Here is a 16,142-nt window from a genome sequence, read left to right on the forward strand (position 1 = left end):
AAATCCCGCTGCATACCAAAACCCATTCTGGCAGTGTTTCCCCAGTTGAGGAAAGAAGTTAGAACAAGGACGGACTGTAGGCAAGTTGGATCATCTGAAGGAAGTGCACACCAAGTCCCATAGACTTCCCAATCCTATCATCGCTCTTAAGGTGAAGTCTCCTAAGTGGCATGGTGTTCACAGTTCAGGAAAGAACTGAGAACAAAGGCGAACATAAGCAAGTTGGAAGCTCTGAGTCAAAGGCAGGCTATGGCCCTGACGCTTCCAAAGCGTATGAAGGCTCCTAAGGCGAAGAGGCCGAAGCGGCCCTGGGTTGCCCGTTCAGGAAAGAACTTAGAACACGGGCAGAGTATAAGCCAGTTGGAACACTGAGTTAAGTGCACGTCCATCCCCAAATGCTTCCAAAACATATAATTGCACTCAGGGTGAAGTCTCATAGGTGGCAGTGTGTTCCCAGTTAAGGAAAGAACTTAGAACAAGGCCAGACTAGAAGCTTGTTGGATCCTCTGTGTTGAAGGGACACAAAGACGCTTAGGCTTCCAAAAGGGAAACGCGATCTTAAAGTGACGATTCAAAAGTGGCACTGTGTTCCCAGTTGGGGAAAGAAGTTAGAACGTGCGTGCACAATAGGCAAGCGGCATACTCTGAATGCAAGCCCGCTTCCTGATGCTGCCAGGACGTACACTCGATCTTTGGTGAAGATTCCTATGTGGCTGTGTGTTCCCAGTTGTGGGAAGACGTGAGAACAAGGCGCACTATAGCCATGTTGCATACTCTAATGTAAGGGCATGCCAAGTCCCTTATGCTCCCAAAACGTCTAATCGCCCTTAGCGTTAAGTCTCCTATGTGGCAGTGAGTTCCCAGTTGAGGAAAGGTGTTAGTACACGGGCGGACTCTAGACAGGTTGGAGACTCTGAGTTAAGAGCTTGCCAGTGCGCTTCTACTTCCAAAACGTAAAATCCTGCGGCATACGAAAACCCATTCTCGCAGTGTTTTCCCAGGTGCGGAAAGAAGTTAGAACAAGGACGGACTGTAGGCAAGTTGGATTCTCAGAAGGACATGCACACCAAGTCCCTTAGACTTCCAAAACCTATCATCGCTCTTCAGGTGACGTCTCCTAAGGGTCAGTGTGTTCGCAGTTCAGGAAAGAACTTAGAACTCAGGAGGACATAAGCAAGTTGGAAGCTCTAAGGAAAAATGCAGGCTAAGGCCCTGAGGCTTCCAAAACTTTAAAAGGCTCTGAAGGCGAAGAGGCCTCAGCGGCCCTGGGTTCCCAGTTCAGGAAAGAACTTAGAACAAGGGCAGACTACAAGCCAGCTGGAAACTCTGAGTTCAGTGCACGTCCAGTCCGTTCTGTTTTCAAAACGTACAATCGCACTTCAGGTGAAGTCTCATCAGTGGCTCTGTGTTCCCACTTAAGGAAAGCATTTAGAACAAGGGCAGAGGAGAAGCTGGTTGGATCCTCTGAGTGACGGGCACACAAAGACGCTGAGGCTTCCAAAACGTAAACGCGATCTTAAGGTGAAGATTCAAGAATGACACTGTGTTCCCAGTTGTGGAAAGGAGTTAGAACTTGGGCGTCCTCCAGGCAAGTCGCATACTCTAAGTGAACTGCACGCCAAGACCCTTATGCTTGCAAAACCAAACTCTATCTTTAGAGAATATTCATATGTGGCTGTGTGTTCCCAGTTGTTTAAAGATGGGAGAACAAGGCCGCACTCTAGGCAAGTTGTATACTCTAAGGGAAGGGCAGGCCAAGTCCCGAATGCTTCCAAAACGTATAATCGTTCTGAAGGTTAAGTCTCATAAGTGGCAGTGAGGTCCCAGGTAAGGAGAGATCTTACAACAAGGGCAGACTGTAAGGATTTTCAATACTCTAAGTTACATTGAAGTGAAGCCCCTTATGCTTCCAAAACCTACAAACGCCCTGAAGACGAACACTCCTAAGTCCCAATATTTCCAGGGGAGGACAAGTGTTAGAACAAGGGCGGTCTCCGGGCAGGTTGGACACTCTGAGGTAAGTGCTCGCCAGTGCGCTTCTGCTTCCAAAACGTCAAATCCCGCTGCATACCAAAACCCATTCTGGCAGTGTTTCCCCAGTTGAGGAAAGAAGTTAGAACAAGGACGGACTGTAGGCAAGTTGGATCATCTGAAGGAAGTGCACACCAAATCCCATAGACTTCCCAATCCTATCATCGCTCTTAAGGTGAAGTCTCCTAAGTGGCATGGTGTTCACAGTTCAGGAAAGAACTGAGAACAAAGGCGAACATAAGCAAGTTGGAAGCTCTGAGTCAAAGGCAGGCTATGGCCCTGACGCTTCCAAAACGTATGAAGGCTCCTAAGGCGAAGAGGCCGAAGCGGCCCTGGGTTGCCCGTTCAGGAAAGAACTTAGAACACGGGCAGAGTATCAGCCAGTTGGAACACTGAGTTCAGTGCACGTCCATCCCCAAATGCTTCCAAAACATATAATTGCACTCAGGGTGAAGTCTCATAGGTGGCAGTGTGTTCCCAGTTAAGGAAAGAACTTAGAACAAGGCCAGACTAGAAGCTTGTTGGATCCTCTGTGTTGAAGGGACACAAAGACGCTTAGGCTTCCAAAAGGGAAACGCGATCTTAAAGTGACGATTCAAAAGTGGCACTGTGTTCCCAGTTGGGGAAAGAAGTTAGAACGTGCGTGCACTATAGGCAAGCTGCATACTCTAAGTGCAAGCCCGCTTCCTGATGCTGCCAGGACGTACACTCGATCTTTGGTGAAGATTCCTATGTGGCTGTGTGTTCCCAGTTGTGGGAAGACGTGAGAACAAGGCGCACTATAGCCATGTTGCATACTCTAATGTAAGGGCATGCCAAGTCCCTTATGCTCCCAAAACGTCTAATCGCCCTTAGCGTTAAGTCTCCTATGTGGCAGTGAGTTCCCAGTTGAGGAAAGGTGTTAGTACACGGGCGGACTCTAGACAGGTTGGAGACTCTGAGTTAAGAGCTTGCCAGTGCGCTTCTACTTCCAAAACGTAAAATCCTGCGGCATACGAAAACCCATTCTCGCAGTGTTTTCCCAGGTGCGGAAAGAAGTTAGAACAAGGACGGACTGTAGGCAAGTTGGATTCTCAGAAGGACATGCACACCAAGTCCCTTAGACTTCCAAAACCTATCATCGCTCTTCAGGTGACGTCTCCTAAGGGTCAGTGTGTTCGCAGTTCAGGAAAGAACTTAGAACTCAGGAGGACATAAGCAAGTTGGAAGCTCTAAGGAAAAATGCAGGCTAAGGCCCTGAGGCTTCCAAAACTTTAAAAGGCTCTGAAGGCGAAGAGGCCTCAGCGGCCCTGGGTTCCCAGTTCAGGAAAGAACTTAGAACAAGGGCAGACTACAAGCCAGCTGGAAACTCTGAGTTCAGTGCACGTCCAGTCCGTTCTGTTTTCAAAACGTACAATCGCACTTCAGGTGAAGTCTCATCAGTGGCTCTGTGTTCCCACTTAAGGAAAGCATTTAGAACAAGGGCAGAGGAGAAGCTGGTTGGATCCTCTGAGTGACGGGCACACAAAGACGCTGAGGCTTCCAAAACGTAAACGCGATCTTAAGGTGAAGATTCAAGAATGACACTGTGTTCCCAGTTGTGGAAAGGAGTTAGAACTTGGGCGTCCTCCAGGCAAGTCGCATACTCTAAGTGAACTGCACGCCAAGACCCTTATGCTTGCAAAACCAAACTCTATCTTTAGAGAATATTCATATGTGGCTGTGTGTTCCCAGTTGTTTAAAGATGGGAGAACAAGGCCGCACTCTAGGCAAGTTGTATACTCTCAGGGAAGGGCAGGCCAAGTCCCGAATGCTTCCAAAACGTATAATCGTTCTGAAGGTTAAGTCTCATAAGTGGCAGTGAGGTCCCAGGTAAGGAGAGATCTTACAACAAGGGCAGACTGTAAGGATTTTCAATACTCTAAGTTACATTGAAGTGAAGCCCCTTATGCTTCCAAAACCTACAAACGCCCTGAAGACGAACACTCCTATGTCCCAATATTTCCAGGGGAGGACAAGTGTTAGAACAAGGGCGGTCTCCGGGCAGGTTGGACACTCTGAGGTAAGTGCTCGCCAGTGCGCTTCTGCTTCCAAAACGTCAAATCCCGCTGCATACCAAAACCCATTCTGGCAGTGTTTCCCCAGTTGAGGAAAGAAGTTAGAACAAGGACGGACTGTAGGCAAGTTGGATCATCTGAAGGAAGTGCACACCAAGTCCCATAGACTTCCCAATCCTATCATCGCTCTTAAGGTGAAGTCTCCTAAGTGGCATGGTGTTCACAGTTCAGGAAAGAACTGAGAACAAAGGCGAACATAAGCAAGTTGGAAGCTCTGAGTCAAAGGCAGGCTATGGCCCTGACGCTTCCAAAACGTATGAAGGCTCCTAAGGCGAAGAGGCCGAAGCGGCCCTGGGTTGCCCGTTCAGGAAAGAACTTAGAACACGGGCAGAGTATCAGCCAGTTGGAACACTGAGTTCAGTGCACGTCCATCCCCAAATGCTTCCAAAACATATAATTGCACTTAGGGTGAAGTCTCATAGGTGGCAGTGTGTTCCCAGTTAAGGAAAGAACTTAGAACAAGGCCAGACTAGAGGCTTGTTGGATCCTCTGTGTTGAAGGGACACAAAGACGCTTAGGCTTCCAAAAGGGAAACGCGATCTTAAAGTGACGATTCAAAAGTGGCACTGTGTTCCCAGTTGGGGAAAGAAGTTAGAACGTGCGTGCACTATAGGCAAGTCGCATACTCTAAGTGCAAGCCCGCTTCCTGATGCTGCCAGGACGTACACTCGATCTTTGGTGAAGATTCCTATGTGGCTGTGTGTTCCCAGTTGTGGGAAGACGTGAGAACAAGGCGCACTATAGCCATGTTGCATACTCTAATGTAAGGGCATGCCACGTCCCTTATGCTCCCAAAACGTCTAATCGCCCTTAGCGTTAAGTCTCCTATGTGGCAGTGAGTTCCCAGTTGAGGAAAGGTGTTAGTACACGGGCGGACTCTAGACAGGTTGGAGACTCTGAGTTAAGAGCTTGCCAGTGCGCTTCTACTTCCAAAACGTAAAATCCTGCGGCATACGAAAACCCATTCTCGCAGTGTTTTCCCAGGTGCGGAAAGAAGTTAGAACAAGGACGGACTGTAGGCAAGTTGGATTCTCAGAAGGACATGCACACCAAGTCCCTTAGACTTCCAAAACCTATCATCGCTCTTCAGGTGATGTCTCCCAAGGGGCAGTGTGTTCGCAGTTCAGGAAAGAACTTAGAACTCAGGAGGACATAAGCAAGTTGGAAGCTCTAAGGAAAAATGCAGGCTAAGGCCCTGAGGCTTCCAAAAGTTTAAAAGGCTCTGAAGGCGAAGAGGCCTCAGCGGCCCTGGGTTCCCAGTTCAGGAAAGAACTTAGAACAAGGGCAGACTACAAGCCAGCTGGAAACTCTGAGTTCAGTGCACGTCCAGTCCGTTCTGTTTTCAAAACGTACAATCGCACTTCAGGTGAAGTCTCATCAGTGGCTCTGTGTTCCCACTTAAGGAAAGCATTTAGAACAAGGGCAGAGGAGAAGCTGGTTGGATCCTCTGAGTGACGGGCACACAAAGACGCTGAGGCTTCCAAAACGTAAACGCGATCTTAAGGTGAAGATTCAAGAATGACACTGTGTTCCCAGTTGTGGAAAGGAGTTAGAACTTGAGCGTCCTCCAGGCAAGTCGCATACTCTAAGTGAACTGCACGCCAAGACCCTTATGCTTGCAAAACCAAACTCTATCTTTAGAGAATATTCATACGTGGCTGTGTGTTCCCAGTTGTTTAAAGATGGGAGAACAAGGCCGCACTCTAGGCAAGTTGTATACTCTAAGGGAAGGGCAGGCCAAGTCCCGAATGCTTCCAAAACTTATAATCGTTCTGAAGGTTAAGTCTCATAAGTGGCAGTGAGGTCCCAGGTAAGGAGAGATCTTACAACAAGGGCAGACTGTAAGGATTTTCAATACTCTAAGTTACATTGAAGGGAAGCCCCTTATGCTTCCAAAACCTACAAACGCCCTGAAGACGAACACTCCTAAGTCCCAATATTTCCAGGGGAGGACAAGTGTTAGAACAAGGGCGGTCTCCGGGCAGGTTGGACACTCTGAGGTAAGTGCTCGCCAGTGCGCTTCTGCTTCCAAAACGTCAAATCCCGCTGCATACCAAAACCCATTCTGGCAGTGTTTCCCCAGTTGAGGAAAGAAGTTAGAACAAGGACGGACTGTAGGCAAGTTGGATCATCTGAAGGAAGTGCACACCAAGTCCCATAGACTTCCCAATCCTATCATCGCTCTTAAGGTGAAGTCTCCTAAGTGGCATGGTGTTCACAGTTCAGGAAAGAACTGAGAACAAAGGCGAACATAAGCAAGTTGGAAGCTCTGAGTCAAAGGCAGGCTATGGCCCTGACGCTTCCAAAACGTATGAAGGCTCCTAAGGCGAAGAGGCCGAAGCGGCCCTGGGTTGCCCGTTCAGGAAAGAACTTAGAACACGGGCAGAGTATCAGCCAGTTGGAACACTGAGTTCAGTGCACGTCCATCCCCAAATGCTTCCAAAACATATAATTGCACTTAGGGTGAAGTCTCATAGGTGGCAGTGTGTTCCCAGTTAAGGAAAGAACTTAGAACAAGGCCAGACTAGAGGCTTGTTGGATCCTCTGTGTTGAAGGGACACAAAGACGCTTAGGCTTCCAAAAGGGAAACGCGATCTTAAAGTGACGATTCAAAAGTGGCACTGTGTTCCCAGTTGGGGAAAGAAGTTAGAACGTGCGTGCACTATAGGCAAGTCGCATACTCTAAGTGCAAGCCCGCTTCCTGATGCTGCCAGGACGTACACTCGATCTTTGGTGAAGATTCCTATGTGGCTCTGTGTTCCCAGTTGTGGGAAGACGTGAGAACAAGGCGCACTATAGCCATGTTGCATACTCTAATGTAAGGGCATGCCACGTCCCTTATGCTCCCAAAACGTCTAATCGCCCTTAGCGTTAAGTCTCCTATGTGGCAGTGAGTTCCCAGTTGAGGAAAGGTGTTAGTACACGGGCGGACTCTAGACAGGTTGGAGACTCTGAGTTAAGAGCTTGCCAGTGCGCTTCTACTTCCAAAACGTAAAATCCTGCGGCAAACGAAAACCCATTCTCGCAGTGTTTTCCCTGGTGCGGAAAGAAGTTAGAACAAGGACGGACTGTAGGCAAGTTGGATTCTCAGAAGGACATGCACACCAAGTCCCTTAGACTTCCAAAACCTATCATCGCTCTTCAGGTGACGTCTCCCAAGGGGCAGTGTGTTCGCAGTTCAGGAAAGAACTTAGAACTCAGGAGGACATAAGCAAGTTGGAAGCTCTAAGGAAAAATGCAGGCTAAGGCCCTGAGGCTTCCAAAACTTTAAAAGGCTCTGAAGGCGAAGAGGCCTCAGCGGCCCTGGGTTCCCAGTTCAGGAAAGAACTTAGAACAAGGGCAGACTACAAGCCAGCTGGAAATTCTGAGTTCAGTGCACGTCCAGTCCGTTCTGTTTTCAAAACGTACAATCGCACTTCAGGTGAAGTCTCATCAGTGGCTCTATGTTCCCACTTAAGGAAAGCATTTAGAACAAGGGCAGAGGAGAAGCTGGTTGGATCCTCTGAGTGACGGGCACACAAAGACGCTGAGGCTTCCAAAACGTAAACGCGATCTTAAAGTGAAGATTCAAGAATGACACTGTGTTCCCAGTTGTGGAAAGGAGTTAGAATTTGGGCGTCCTCCAGGCAAGTCGCATACTCTAAGTGAACTGCACGCCAAGACCCTTATGCTTGCAAAACGCAAACTCTATCTTTAGAGAATATGCATATGTGGCTGTGTGTTCCCAGTTGTTTAAAGATGGGAGAACAAGGCCGCACTCTAGGCAAGTTGTATACTCTAAGGGAAGGGCAGGCCAAGTCCCGAATGCTTCCAAAACGTATAATCGTTCTGAAGGTTAAGACTCATAAGTGGCAGTGAGGTCCCAGGTAAGGAGAGATCTTACAACAAGGGCAGACTGTAAGGATTTTCAATACTCTAAGTTACATTGAAGTGAAGCCCCTTATGCTTCCAAAACCTACAAACGCCCTGAAGACGAACACTCCTAAATCCCAATATTTCCAGGGGAGGACAAGTGTTAGAACAAGGGCGGTCTCCGGGCAGGTTGGACACTCTGAGGTAAGTGCTCACCAGTGCGCTTCTGCTTCCAAAACGTCAAATCCCGCTGCATACCAAAACCCATTCTGGCAGTGTTTCCCCAGTTGAGGAAAGAAGTTAGAACAAGGACGGACAGTAGGCAAGTTGGATCATCTGAAGGAAGTGCACACCAAGTCCCATAGACTTCCCAATCCTATCATCGCTCTTAAGGTGAAGTCTCCTAAGTGGCATGGTGTTCACAGTTCAGGAAAGAACTGAGAACAAAGGCGAACATAAGCAAGTTGGAAGCTCTGAGTCAAAGGCAGGCTATGGCCCTGACGCTTCCAAAACGTATGAAGGCTCCTAAGGCGAAGAGGCCGAAGCGGCCCTGGGTTGCCCGTTCAGGAAAGAACTTAGAACACGGGCAGAGTATCAGCCAGTTGGAACACTGAGTTCAGTGCACGTCCATCCCCAAATGCTTCCAAAACATATAATTGCACTTAGGGTGAAGTCTCATAGGTGGCAGTGTGTTCCCAGTTAAGGAAAGAACTTAGAACAAGGCCAGACTAGAAGCTTGTTGGATCCTCTGTGTTGAAGGGACACAAAGACGCTTAGGCTTCCAAAAGGGAAACGCGATCTTAAAGTGACGATTCAAAAGTGGCACTGTGTTCCCAGTTGGGGAAAGAAGTTAGAACGTGCGTGCACTATAGGCAAGCTGCATACTCTAAGTGCAAGCCCGCTTCCTGATGCTGCCAGGACGTACACTCGATCTTTGGTGAAGATTCCTATGTGGCTGTGTGTTCCCAGTTGTGGGAAGACGTGAGAACAAGGCGCACTATAGCCATGTTGCATACTCTAATGTAAGGGCATGCCACGTCCCTTATGCTCCCAAAACGTCTATTCGCCCTTAGCGTTAAGTCTCCTATGTGGCAGTGAGTTCCCAGTTGAGGAAAGGTGTTAGTACACGGGCGGACTCTAGACAGGTTGGAGACTCTGAGTTAAGAGCTTGCCAGTGCGCTTCTACTTCCAAAACGTAAAATCCTGCGGCATACGAAAACCCATTCTCGCAGTGTTTTCCCAGGTGCGGAAAGAAGTTAGAACAAGGACGGACTGTAGGCAAGTTGGATTCTCAGAAGGACATGCACACCAAGTCCCTTAGACTTCCAAAACCTATCATCGCTCTTCAGGTGACGTCTCCCAAGGGGCAGTGTGTTCGCAGTTCAAGAAAGAACTTAGAACTCAGGAGGACAAAAGCAAGTTGGAAGCTCTAAGGAAAAATGCAGGCTAAGGCCCTGAGGCTTCCAAAACGTAAAAAGGCTCTGAAGGCGAAGAGGCCTCAGCGGCCCTGGGTTCCCAGTTCAGGAAAGAACTTAGAACAAGGGCAGACTACAAGCCAGCTGGAAACTCTGAGTTCAGTGCACGTCCAGTCCGTTCTGTTTTCAAAACGTACAATCGCACTTCAGGTGAAGTCTCATCAGTGGCTCTGTGTTCCCACTTAAGGAAAGCATTTAGAACAAGGGCAGAGGAGAAGCTGGTTGGATCCTCTGAGTGACGGGCACACAAAGACGCTGAGGCTTCCAAAACGTAAACGCGATCTTAAAGTGAAGATTCAAGAATGACACTGTGTTCCCAGTTGTGGAAAGGAGTTAGAATTTGGGCGTCCTCCAGGCAAGTCGCATACTCTAAGTGACCTGCACGCCAAGACCCTTATGCTTGCAAAACGCAAACTCTATCTTTAGAGAATATTCATATGTGGCTGTGTGTTCCCAGTTGTTTAAAGATGGGAGAACAAGGCCGCACTCTAGGAAAGTTGTATACTCTCAGGGAAGGGCAGGCCAAGTCCCGAATGCTTCCAAAACGTATAATCGCTCTGAAGGTTAAGTCTCATAAGTGGCAGTGAGGTCCCAGGTAAGGAGAGATCTTAAAACAAGGGCAGACTGTAAGGATTTTCAATACTCTAAGTTACATTGAAGTGAAGCCCCTTATGCTTCCAAAACCTACAAACGCCCTGAAGACGAACACTCCTAAATCCCAATATTTCCAGGGGAGGACAAGTGTTAGAACAAGGGCGGTCTCCGGGCAGGTTGGACACTCTGAGGTAAGTGCTCACCAGTGCGCTTCTGCTTCCAAAACGTCAAATCCCGCTGCATACCAAAACCCATTCTGGCAGTGTTTCCCCAGTTGAGGAAAGAAGTTAGAACAAGGACGGACTGTAGGCAAGTTGGATCATCTGAAGGAAGTGCACACCAAGTCCCATAGACTTCCCAATCCTATCATCGCTCTTAAGGTGAAGTCTCCTAAGTGGCATGGTGTTCACAGTTCAGGAAAGAACTGAGAACAAAGGCGAACATAAGCAAGTTGGAAGCTCTGAGTCAAAGGCAGGCTATGGCCCTGACGCTTCCAAAACCTATGAAGGCTCCTAAGGCGAAGAGGCCGAAGCGGCCCTGGGTTGCCCGTTCAGGAAAGAACTTAGAACACGGGCAGAGTATAAGCCAGTTGGAACACTGAGTTCAGTGCACGTCCATCCCCAAATGCTTCCAAAACATATAATTGCACTTAGGGTGAAGTCTCATAGGTGGCAGTGTGTTCCCAGTTAAGGAAAGAACTTAGAACAAGGCCAGACTAGAAGCTTGTTGGATCCTCTGTGTTGAAGGGACACAAAGACGCTTAGGCTTCCAAAAGGGAAACGCGATCTTAAAGTGACGATTCAAAAATGGCACTGTGTTCCCAGTTGGGGAAAGAAGTTAGAACGTGCGTGCACTATAGGCAAGCTGCATACTCTGAGTGCAAGCCCGCTTCCTGATGCTGCCAGGACGTACACTCGATCTTTGGTGAAGATTCCTATGTGGCTGTGTGTTCCCAGTTGTGGGAAGACGTGAGAACAAGGCGCACTATAGCCATGTTGCATACTCTAATGTAAGGGCATGCCAAGTCCCTTATGCTCCCAAAACGTCTAATCGCCCTTAGCGTTAAGTCTCCTATGTGGCAGTGAGTTCCCAGGTGAGGAAAGGTGTTAGTACACGGGCGGACTCTAGACAGGTTGGAGACTCTGAGTTAAGAGCTTGCCAGTGCGCTTCTACTTCCAAAACGTAAAATCCTGCGGCATACGATAACCCATTCTCGCAGCGTTTTCCCAGGTGCGGAAAGAAGTTAGAACAAGGACGGACTGTAGGCAAGTTGGATTCTCAGAAGGACATGCACACCAAGTCCCTTAGACTTCCAAAACCTATCATCGCTCTTCAGGTGACGTCTCCCAAGGGGCAGTGTGTTCGCAGTTCAGGAAAGAACTTAGAACTCAGGAGGACATAAGCAAGTTGGAAGATCTAAGGAAAAATGCAGGCTAAGGCCCTGAGGCTTCCAAAACTTTAAAAGGCTCTGAAGGCGAAGAGGCCTCAGCGGCCCTGGGTTCCCAGTTCAGGAAAGAACTTAGAACAAGGGCAGACTACAAGCCAGCTGGAAACTCTGAGTTCAGTGCACGTCCAGTCCGTTCTGTTTTCAAAACGTACAATCGCACTTCAGGTGAAGTCTCATCAGTGGCTCTGTGTTCCCACTTAAGGAAAGCATTTAGAACAAGGGCAGAGGAGAAGCTGGTTGGATCCTCTGAGTGACGGGCACACAAAGACGCTGAGGCTTCCAAAACGTAAACGCGATCTTAAGGTGAAGATTCAAGAATGACACTGTGTTCCCAGTTGTGGAAAGGAGTTAGAACTTGGGCGTCCTCCAGGCAAGTCGCATACTCTAAGTGAACTGCACGCCAAGACCCTTATGCTTGCAAAACCAAACTCCATCTTTAGAGAATATTCATATGTGGCTGTGTGTTCCCAGTTGTTTAAAGATGGGAGAACAAGGCCGCACTCTAGGCAAGTTGTATACTCTAAGGGAAGGGCAGGCCAAGTCCCGAATGCTTCCAAAACGTATAATCATTCTGAAGGTTAAGTCTCATAAGTGGCAGTGAGGTCCCAGGTAAGGAGAGATCTTACAACAAGGGCAGACTGTAAGGATTTTCAATACTCTAAGTTACATTGAAGGGAAGCCCCTTATGCTTCCAAAACCTACAAACGCCCTGAAGACGAACACTCCTAAGTCCCAATATTTCCAGGGGAGGACAAGTGTTAGAACAAGGGCGGTCTCCGGGCAGGTTGGACACTCTGAGGTAAGTGCTCGCCAGTGCGCTTCTGCTTCCAAAACGTCAAATCCCGCTGCATACCAAAACCCATTCTGGCAGTGTTTCCCCAGTTGAGGAAAGAAGTTAGAACAAGGACGGACTGTAGGCAAGTTGGATCATCTGAAGGAAGTGCACACCAAGTCCCATAGACTTCCCAATCCTATCATCGCTCTTAAGGTGAAGTCTCCTAAGTGGCATGGTGTTCACAGTTCAGGAAAGAACTGAGAACAAAGGCGAACATAAGCAAGTTGGAAGCTCTGAGTCAAAGGCAGGCTATGGCCCTGACGCTTCCAAAGCGTATGAAGGCTCCTAAGGCGAAGAGGCCGAAGCGGCCCTGGGTTGCCCGTTCAGGAAAGAACTTAGAACACGGGCAGAGTATAAGCCAGTTGGAACACTGAGTTAAGTGCACGTCCATCCCCAAATGCTTCCAAAACATATAATTGCACTCAGGGTGAAGTCTCATAGGTGGCAGTGTGTTCCCAGTTAAGGAAAGAACTTAGAACAAGGCCAGACTAGAAGCTTGTTGGATCCTCTGTGTTGAAGGGACACAAAGACGCTTAGGCTTCCAAAAGGGAAACGCGATCTTAAAGTGACGATTCAAAAGTGGCACTGTGTTCCCAGTTGGGGAAAGAAGTTAGAACGTGCGTGCACAATAGGCAAGCGGCATACTCTGAATGCAAGCCCGCTTCCTGATGCTGCCAGGACGTACACTCGATCTTTGGTGAAGATTCCTATGTGGCTGTGTGTTCCCAGTTGTGGGAAGACGTGAGAACAAGGCGCACTATAGCCATGTTGCATACTCTAATGTAAGGGCATGCCAAGTCCCTTATGCTCCCAAAACGTCTAATCGCCCTTAGCGTTAAGTCTCCTATGTGGCAGTGAGTTCCCAGTTGAGGAAAGGTGTTAGTACACGGGCGGACTCTAGACAGGTTGGAGACTCTGAGTTAAGAGCTTGCCAGTGCGCTTCTACTTCCAAAACGTAAAATCCTGCGGCATACGAAAACCCATTCTCGCAGTGTTTTCCCAGGTGCGGAAAGAAGTTAGAACAAGGACGGACTGTAGGCAAGTTGGATTCTCAGAAGGACATGCACACCAAGTCCCTTAGACTTCCAAAACCTATCATCGCTCTTCAGGTGACGTCTCCTAAGGGGCAGTGTGTTCGCAGTTCAGGAAAGAACTTAGAACTCAGGAGGACATAAGCAAGTTGGAAGCTCTAAGGAAAAATGCGGGCTAAGGCCCTGAGGCTTCCAAAACTTTAAAAGGCTCTGAAGGCGAAGAGGCCTCAGCGGCCCTGGGTTCCCAGTTCAGGAAAGAACTTAGAACAAGGGCAGACTACAAGCCAGCTGGAAACTCTGAGTTCAGTGCACGTCCAGTCCGTTCTGTTTTCAAAACGTACAATCGCACTTCAGGTGAAGTCTCATCAGTGGCTCTGTGTTCCCACTTAAGGAAAGCATTTAGAACAAGGGCAGAGGAGAAGCTGGTTGGGTCCTCTGAGTGACGGGCCCACAAAGACGCTGAGGCTTCCAAAACGTAAACACAATCTTAAAGTGAAGATTCAAGAATGACACTGTGTTCCCAGTTGTGGAAAGGAGTTAGAACTTGGGCGTCCTCCAGGCAAGTCGCATACCCTAAGTGAACTGCACGCCAAGACCCTTATGCTTGCAAAACGCAAACTCTATCTTTAGAGAATATTCATATGTGGCTGTGTGTTCCCAGTTGTTTAAAGATGGGAGAACAAGGCCGCACTCTAGGCAAGTTGTATACTCTAAGGGAAGGGCAGGCCAAGTCCCGAATGCTTCCAAAACGTATAATCGCTCTGAAGGTTAAGTCTCATAAGTGGCAGTGAGGTCCCTGGTAAGGAGAGATCTTACAACAAGGGCAGACTGTAAGGATTTTCAATACTCTAAGTTACATTGAAGGGAAGCCCCTTATGCTTCCAAAACCTACAAACGCCCAGAAGACGAACACTCCTAAGTCCCAATATTTCCAGGGGAGGACAAGTGTTAGAACAAGGGCGGTCTCCGGGCAGGTTGGACACTCTGAGGTAAGTGCTCGCCAGTGCGCTTCTGCTTCCAAAACGTCAAATCCCGCTGCATACCAAAACCCATTCTGGCAGTGTTTCCCCAGTTGAGGAAAGAAGTTAGAACAAGGACGGACTGTAGGCAAGTTGGATCATCTGAAGGAAGTGCACACCAAGTCCCATAGACTTCCCAATCCTATCATCGCTCTTAAGGTGAAGTCTCCTAAGTGGCATGGTGTTCACAGTTCAGGAAAGAACTGAGAACAAAGGCGAACATAAGCAAGTTGGAAGCTCTGAGTCAAAGGCAGGCTATGGCCCTGACGCTTCCAAAACCTATGAAGGCTCCTAAGGCGAAGAGGCCGAAGCGGCCCTGGGTTGCCCGTTCAGGAAAGAACTTAGAACACGGGCAGAGTATAAGCCAGTTGGAACACTGAGTTCAGTGCACGTCCATCCCCAAATGCTTCCAAAACATATAATTGCACTTAGGGTGAAGTCTCATAGGTGGCAGTGTGTTCCCAGTTAAGGAAAGAACTTAGAACAAGGCCAGACTAGAAGCTTGTTGGATCCTCTGTGTTGAAGGGACACAAAGACGCTTAGGCTTCCAAAAGGGAAACGCGATCTTAAAGTGACGATTCAAAAATGGCACTGTGTTCCCAGTTGGGGAAAGAAGTTAGAACGTGCGTGCACTATAGGCAAGCTGCATACTCTGAGTGCAAGCCCGCTTCCTGATGCTGCCAGGACGTACACTCGATCTTTGGTGAAGATTCCTATGTGGCTGTGTGTTCCCAGTTGTGGGAAGACGTGAGAACAAGGCGCACTATAGCCATGTTGCATACTCTAATGTAAGGGCATGCCAAGTCCCTTATGCTCCCAAAACGTCTAATCGCCCTTAGCGTTAAGTCTCCTATGTGGCAGTGAGTTCCCAGGTGAGGAAAGGTGTTAGTACACGGGCGGACTCTAGACAGGTTGGAGACTCTGAGTTAAGAGCTTGCCAGTGCGCTTCTACTTCCAAAACGTAAAATCCTGCGGCATACGATAACCCATTCTCGCAGCGTTTTCCCAGGTGCGGAAAGAAGTTAGAACAAGGACGGACTGTAGGCAAGTTGGATTCTCAGAAGGACATGCACACCAAGTCCCTTAGACTTCCAAAACCTATCATCGCTCTTCAGGTGACGTCTCCCAAGGGGCAGTGTGTTCGCAGTTCAGGAAAGAACTTAGAACTCAGGAGGACATAAGCAAGTTGGAAGATCTAAGGAAAAATGCAGGCTAAGGCCCTGAGGCTTCCAAAACTTTAAAAGGCTCTGAAGGCGAAGAGGCCTCAGCGGCCCTGGGTTCCCAGTTCAGGAAAGAACTTAGAACAAGGGCAGACTACAAGCCAGCTGGAAACTCTGAGTTCAGTGCACGTCCAGTCCGTTCTGTTTTCAAAACGTACAATCGCACTTCAGGTGAAGTCTCATCAGTGGCTCTGTGTTCCCACTTAAGGAAAGCATTTAGAACAAGGGCAGAGGAGAAGCTGGTTGGATCCTCTGAGTGACGGGCACACAAAGACGCTGAGGCTTCCAAAACGTAAACGCGATCTTAAGGTGAAGATTCAAGAATGACACTGTGTTCCCAGTTGTGGAAAGGAGTTAGAACTTGGGCGTCCTCCAGGCAAGTCGCATACTCTAAGTGAACTGCACGCCAAGACCCTTATGCTTGCAAAACCAAACTCCATCTTTAGAGAATATTCATATGTGGCTGTGTGTTCCCAGTTGTTTAAAGATGGGAGAACAAGGCCGCACTCTAGGCAAGTTGTATACTCTAAGGGAAGGGCAGG

The sequence above is a fragment of the Meles meles genome, chromosome 5 (assembly GCF_922984935.1).
Source record: "Meles meles chromosome 5, mMelMel3.1 paternal haplotype, whole genome shotgun sequence".
Taxonomy (NCBI): Eukaryota; Metazoa; Chordata; class Mammalia; order Carnivora; family Mustelidae; genus Meles; species Meles meles.